This window comes from Seriola lalandi, unplaced genomic scaffold (assembly GCF_002814215.2).
Source record: "Seriola lalandi dorsalis isolate HSWRI2012SDOR001 ecotype SW California unplaced genomic scaffold, Sedor1 jcf7180002052130, whole genome shotgun sequence".
Taxonomy (NCBI): domain Eukaryota; kingdom Metazoa; phylum Chordata; class Actinopteri; order Carangiformes; family Carangidae; genus Seriola; species Seriola lalandi.
This window is the reverse complement of record NW_019522683.1, coordinates 244,485-251,814: the sequence shown is the minus strand read 5'-3', so window position 1 is coordinate 251,814 and position 7,330 is coordinate 244,485. Positions and strand designations below refer to the sequence as shown.

General features: G+C 41.8%; 1 long non-coding RNA gene across 1 annotated transcript in view; it reads right to left on the bottom strand.

Moving 5' to 3' along the window:
- Positions 1-662: 662 nt before the first annotated feature.
- The window catches only part of LOC147819556 (uncharacterized), an 11,596-nt gene continuing 4,928 nt past the window's right edge, over positions 663-7,330 (bottom strand). Inside the window, exon 2 of the long non-coding RNA XR_015436817.1 lies at positions 663-3,928. This is a non-coding gene — a long non-coding RNA (uncharacterized LOC147819556). The remainder of the gene's footprint in view (positions 3,929-7,330) is intronic.

The following is a 7,330-nucleotide window of genomic DNA, read 5'->3' as shown; positions in this document are numbered from 1 at the left end:
TGGCTTAAAGGACCTTTAAGTAGGAAAATACTCTCAACCCATAAACAACATTTTGTCATTAAAAGGGCAATACACCAATTTTATACAACAAAGTCTTTTCATAGGTCTTGGGGAGTTCTACAGCATGTATGAAAAATACTTGGCTTGGGTCTGAGGACTACAAGTTTGAATTTCAAGTTGCATTGTGGGTAATGTAGGTGACAGTTTCTGACAAGGAAGAAGAAATGGCTGCTGCATCAATTTTGATCCCTTTTTTTTCAGCTGTCTATAAAATTCAGATTGGGAAATAACAAATCTTTTATTTATGAATTGGCTTAATAGCAGTCAAAACTGAACACACTGAGAATAGTCTTATCAAATATCCCCCAGTGACAAACGGGAACTTGTGGTTTCTTAAACCCCCTCGACTGACCTCATGACCTCAGTCTCCTCAAGACTGAGGTCACTCTTGTAAAGACAGAGCAACCCAAAAACACAACATTGTGGTAATTATGTGTAATTAAAACCATCTTTTCTTAGTTTCTCAGCACCACAGAGATGTTCTCACACTTTGATGACCTTTTTTGTTTTTGTCTCCACCTTTGGTCTTTCCTGCTGCAACATGTTTGCCTCTTGGGGATAAATGATGTTATCTTACGGTACTGAATAAAAAACAATGCTACTTCTTTCTCAGGCTCACTCAAACTTTATTGCATTAAATTGTAGCTAGATTAGTAATGGAATGAAATATTGGTTACACTGGTATCATCAAAATAAATCATACTCCAAACGGTTGGAAGTAGTTAGAAACCTACTGACATTTAGAGTTACTCACTTCATGCACCGTTGTCCTCCTCATTCAATTTAATTAAATGCTTACACAAATCATAGGGAACTTCTCAGTGGCACCACCTGGCTGAACAATGACCTGAAGACAATATCACACCGCTGACACAATGAAAAAACAACTTTCTAACAATTCTTGGGGTAATCTCCTCAAGGGTTTGCGTGGAACATTTATCTGCAGAAATTCGAAGTTACAGAAATATAATTTTGTGGTGCCAACCACGATCAGTGGAGTTGCTGGATAAGAGCAGATTCATCATGCTTGCTAACGAGCTTCCATTTTCCTGTGGGTATGAATATCTTCAAGATGAAGCACTTCTCCTTTGGTGGCTGAGTTATCTGGAGAGTGGGGAGGAAGGAGCATTGCACACATTCCCAATCACTGATAATGGGGACTGCTGGGTGACATCAATTACACAGGCATAGCAGACATTTCACTGGGATTACCTCACAATGAACTCCAGTCTCAGTCTGGCCTTTGACAGCATAGAAAGACAGAACCGGAGAGGGAGTCAGAGAGAGAGAGAGACAGAAGCGTGAGAGAGTGAGAGACGTGTTTGTAGCCTTGTTGAAGGAAGAATGCTGAAATAAACATGAAGGCTGAGCAGAATAAGATTGACTGCATCAGTATGTAACAGTATTCACACAAAGGCTCAGGACGCCAGGACCTACCTATTACGCAAAAAATGGTAAATCTGCTTATGAAACATTCATATTTTAGCAAAGAAAGGGACAGTCATCGCACTCAAGCTGCTCTGCTTTGCATACACTTCAGGGCTCAGTGGCGTCGTCTGACAGGTTTGAAGGCTCGGGTTTGATTTTCATCAGGGCCAGGAGCTTGAGGCTAACATCCCATGCAGCTCTGTGTTGGGTGTGGTCAATTGAATACAGCAACCGAAATGCTGAATCTGGGCTGGGCTGTCTTGCCACGTGCTCACTGGGAGTTGGTGAGAGAACACGGGACAGGATCTTGCTAGAAAGAGGGCTCCACTCCTGTTCCTGCTGAACTGAGCCAGTTTTCAGGTAAAACACTGATACCAGTTCAGTAGGCACGGGAGGGCACAGCCCAGACATCATTTGACAATGCAGGGTGCCGTCTGCATGCTAAAACAGAAGGCATTTTTTAATCCAACAAAAAAGATTACATGGTATTTAACATGCAGTGTAAGAGCTGTGACAACAAACAAGACAACAACCTCTGGCAGGGTAAATTGACCGTTATGCCCTGTCTTCCCTTCAATTACTGCCGCTAGACCTTGCACTGCACAGAAACGGCTTACAATGAGAATCGTGACAAACTTGAAATTCTTAGTAATTTTTATAACAATGGTTCCTTGATTTCAGACAGAGACTTACAAAAGCAGACTTATAATTTCTTGCTGACAACCAGATGACAACTGCCACAGGGCAGATTTGATCAACTTAATTAGCCACCTAGCTAATTAAGCTAAACATTAGTTCCATTCCAAACTGGTTTTCAGCTGACTTTTTATGTGTCCATGTGACTCCTTTTAAAACTATAATCTTGTAAAAAAAAAAAAAAAAAAAAAGTTTATCCATTTGTCCATTCATTGGCAACTTAATATATTTTACTAATTGGCTAAGGTTACTGTCCAAGTGTATGCAGGGTTCCTCTATAACACGTGAGTCCAGGCTGCCGTATGGCACTGACATACTGGTCCTGAGCTAACTTGGAAGTTGGATATAACCTGGGCATGCTCACGCAGAGCTGACATTTAGCACCACATTCCTAAAATCTCAATGCAACCTGTGGCATTTTTAAGTCCACATTAAACCTGGGTCAAACTGTCTCATTAAAATGCTTTCAAATATATTTGGCATGCATGATAATTCTTTCCAGATGCATAAGGTTAGATAAGACAGTTGTTGCTTCAGGCAAACAAAAAAAAAAATACGCAGCTCGTCTCACGTATGAACTGTATTGCACAATCAAGACCTACATTTGGTCCACAGAAACACATTTAACTCCACGTAAGACCTTCAGTCTCTCTGTCCTCTCACATCCCAGCCTCCCTCCCTCTTTCTCCACCTAATGTCTCGTCACTTTTCTCACTCTCCTTCTCCCTCCTCCTTTCTTCATATCCGAGATCATCAGGTTCTTTCCATTCACCGGAACAAATCCCCTCCGTCGAATCAACTATTTCACCTCAGGCACTGAACTTAGCCACTGTGAACAACACATAGCAGGGATCAATGCTCACCAATTAGCTAAGCTCTGTGCCTTTAGCAAGTGGGTGGCTGGCTTTTGAGGAAACAGAGACTCATGCAGACCTTTATGTGACTGCTCAGTGGTGAAGTTTGGTGGGTTACAAAGTCAGTCTGCAGTGCTTATGTCGCTGAGGATTGCTTCGCCCTCAATAGGGCTCACTCATATGGCGTGTCAATGTGCTGCCAGCGGAGGATCCTAGTCTTAATTTTAAACATCAAAATTGTCTCCTTGTTTATAAATTTAAAATCCAAGAGCTGAAACATGATCTCCCTGCAAAAATGTGCTCTATGGTGTGATGCTGTGTGGCTCTCATATGCATTAACATTGACTCCCTGGCTGATTTAAAAGGAGAGAACAGTGAAGACAGTATAAATTCCAGACAGCTGCGCATTTAACTGCAGCCTCAAATGCATTTTGACACTTTTTAAGGGAGACGTATTCTTTCGCAGTTTTCCGTGTGACAGTCTGATCCCACAACTTAACCTCTTGAAGTCCACTGAGAGAGTTGATCACAATATCCGTCTAACCTCTCCAATATTTATTCCTTTGACTCCATAGCAACATCCCGAATCAGATATCAACTGAAAAAACAGAACAGCGAAGGAGACTAAAGACAAAAGCATCCCACAGTGGAAATATAATGATGCGGCCGGGTCATCTGCTGAGCTGTGAAGGAGTGGAAATCCCTGGCAATGTGATTTTTGTTTCTCTTTGTGCATCAAATCACGGTGCCAGGAACCCTCCCCACCACAGCCGGTGCAGAGGCTGGATCCACTCTGCACCTCTCTGCCCTTCCCTGCCCACTGTATCTTCTCCAACATCCTCCTGGATTTCAGATGCTTTCTTCCATAGCAGCTGTGAAGCACCTGTGACCTGAAAGAAAGAGAAAGAGAGAGACATGTGGGGTACATTACTCCTCATACAGCCTAAACAAAACCTTTACATTCAAACTTGAACTGATCTGATAATAATCTGTATCCCTGGGATGAAAGATGATACAATTTATCTGTGTAAGAAAAAAAAAAGAAAAGGAATTTGTGGGATGTGAAGAATGACTGCAGACTTTTCTGTTTCACAGATCAGCAGGATGCAGCAGATGTGGAGTCTAGCTGGAACATGCAGAGCCAGCTACCTGGTCAGTTTGTTTAAAGCAACTCAGGGGCAAAAAGAAAACACTGCTTGTTTGAAATGGCAAGAGCAATGCAAACTGTCTGTTGCTCCTGGACGTCAATACTCTCACTATGAAATGTCAGCCGAGGAGAACGGGCACCACAAAGAGATCTTTGTTCCTTTTACCAAATAATGAGCAAGCTATGACAAATGTACATGGGTCTGTTTTGTCTCTGTCTCCCATTAAATGAACGGTTTGCAGGTCTGTTTCATTCGTTTTCCCACAGTAAATGGCTTGATGCTGCTGGGTGGATCACAAGGGGAGACATAGAGAAAACAAACTCCTGCTCTTTTTTTACAACTTCCTTCTTGCAAAATTAGAACGTCACCGTGTATTATTATCTTTTGTTGTTGTTGTTTTGTTCTGTTTTGCAGGGAAAATTCCAGGCCCACCATGGTGGGGAAGGAATAATGACAGGATTGTTGAGCGGTGAGGAGGAGGTTAGGGCTGAGTCTCAACAGTCTATCCTTGATCACTTTTCATACATGGTCAGCGTCCCCCTCTCCCTTAATTTGAGAGTCAAAATGTTTGGAGAACCATACATTTTGGTTTGTTTGTTTTGTTTTGGAGTAACTTAGGAAGTTTTTGAATATGTTTTTCCATTTGAAGTTTTTGAAACACCATGATCAGATGTTCTATTGCTACATGCAGTTGTTGTCTTAAATTTCTGGAATAGAGACTTTTTCATTTGTTTTCTGACAGAGAGTTAGATGAGAGGAGTGATATCACGCTCAAGCTGCAGCCGGCAGCCAGGTAGCTTAGCTTAGCACAAAGACTGGAAACAGGGGCAAACAGCTAGCCTGGCTCTGTCCAAAGGGAACGAAATCCTTCTAATTGACCTGAACTCTCTGATTACAATGCCACAAAAATCTCACAAAACAGTGTCAGACCATATTGTGGCAGGGAGCAGTAACTTCCTGTACGGTCCCCTGGTTGACTAAGGAAATAGTGCAGCACATAATCCCTCGTAAAATGGTGAATTGTCATTTTTGCTCTTTGCGTTTTTTGTACAAAATGTTTTATACAAATGTTAAAAACTAGGTATAAATTGTTAATAAGTGAACTTTAAAGATGCAGGTAGGCAGGTTTTCTCACCTTAAAGAGAGCCAGAGTAGCTGTTTCCCCCTGTCCTCAGTCATTGTGCTAAGCTAAGCTAAGTCAGAAGATTGGCATCAATCTTCTCATATAACTCTCTCTCTCTCTCTCTCTCTCTCTCTCTCTCTCTCTCTCTTCTTGTGTGTTAATTGTGTGTGTCAACTGTGTGTTTTTTGCTCTATTTCTTATTAGTGTATGTGCTTAAGATTACATAACAACGTGTGTGCCAATTCCAGTGAGAAGTTGACAAGTGAGAGTGAAGGACACACTGTAGAGATCCGTCTATAATCGACATTGCAGACACACTGAAAGCACTATCATTTTGAAATCTTGATAATTACAAAGAAAATACACAGAGACTGACTTTTCAAGTCACAGCCCTCTTCTTGTCTACACTTGAATGTACGTAAAATCATTACAATGTCTGCTGACAGGATGTCATTGGCATCCGAACATCATTTTATAAAGGAACTGGGTGTCTACCAAAGCCCTGGTGTTTATGGGCAGAGCCACAGTACATGTTGTACAACCGAACGCAGGCGTGCACAATCCATCCAGACACAGAAATATGCCTGTCCTGTCAAGCAGCGTTAGCAGTCTGCCCCTCCCTGCTCAGGAATCATGAATAAATATGTTTGTCTAGGTTGTGAGATGTGGAACTTAAAGTTGTGCTTCACTGAGCAGTTGTAGGAAAGTGCAATGAGGGATAGCCTGCTTGTGTGTGTGTGTGTGTGTGTGTGTGTGTGTGTGTGTGTGTGTGTGTTTGTGTGTGTGTGTGTGCGTGTGTGTGTCTGCCAACGTTGGTGTTGTTCATGTGCATGCATGAGTTGATCTGCTTTGTGTGAAAGAAAAGAAGAAAATGGTGAGAGTGAATCAAAGGGAGTGGTCAGCGTTTGTTTGCAGGGTGTGGAGGCTCAATATGGGAAATAATTGACATTATTGTAAGGTTGTCACACATCTAAGCAACAATCAAACAAAAATGATTTTCAAAATAATTGCAGAAGATTCAAGTTAGTCCAATAACTGTTCAACTCTACATTAGATGCTGCAGATATCTACTACATAATGAGGAAGGATAAGGAAAATACTTTCTCTAGTACTTTTTTAAAAGAACAAAACTGATATTCTAACCTGCTGGAGGTCAAGTATTCATTTGACATCATTTCCATATGTCCATAGCAACTAAGCTTGACTCTCACTGTCATTTGTTTGTGGTTAGTGGAAGCATAATGTCATGTCTCCAGTTTGTGTGAGTCCAGATGAACATATTTTACAGCCTGATGGAACTTATTGTTGTACACACAGCTGAAGGTGCGAACAAGTCACCACATTTAGAAAGCGCATGGTTTGCACTCTCAGCCGAATAAAATGACCTCATTCACGCAGCCTAGAGGAACTGCTTGTTGGGCAAAGGGCCGAAGGAGAGCTAGAGTGGAAATAACACAGAGCTCAAGTGGCATTTGGTGCCCCAAAAACTCAAAGCGGCAGCTACAAAATTAACTTCATAAACATTTCTATGTAAAGATAAAAATCCACAAACGTTCCTTGCCTCTCTCATCATTTTCTTACAAAGATGACAAAAACCACACATCATTTGCTGACAAGCAGTTTCTCATGTAATTCTGCTCCTGGCAGCTGGCAGTGTTTACACAGGAGATGTTGTGATATATGGGGTGTTGACCTCGGGCGTAAGATTCACATCTGAACCCAGACGTTCAGTGCTGACGTCACCCTGCATCTCACACATCGGTGCCACTGCGATTTGTTACCCTGCTCTCACAAAACACAGGCAAAGTGTTGAGAGAGAGAAGGAGAAACAAGAGGTGGAGAGAAATGTAAGTGTGTGAGAACGTGTGTGTTTGTGTGTGGGAAAGAGAGAGCAGTATCCAGCCTAAGTGCATTCAAAAAGCCTTGGTTTATCAATGCCATACCCTCTCGCTGTTCCAGTCTTTAAGTGTGCAAAGCTCTTATGAAATATGAAAATCTTTTCAATCCACAACCTTTGGAGG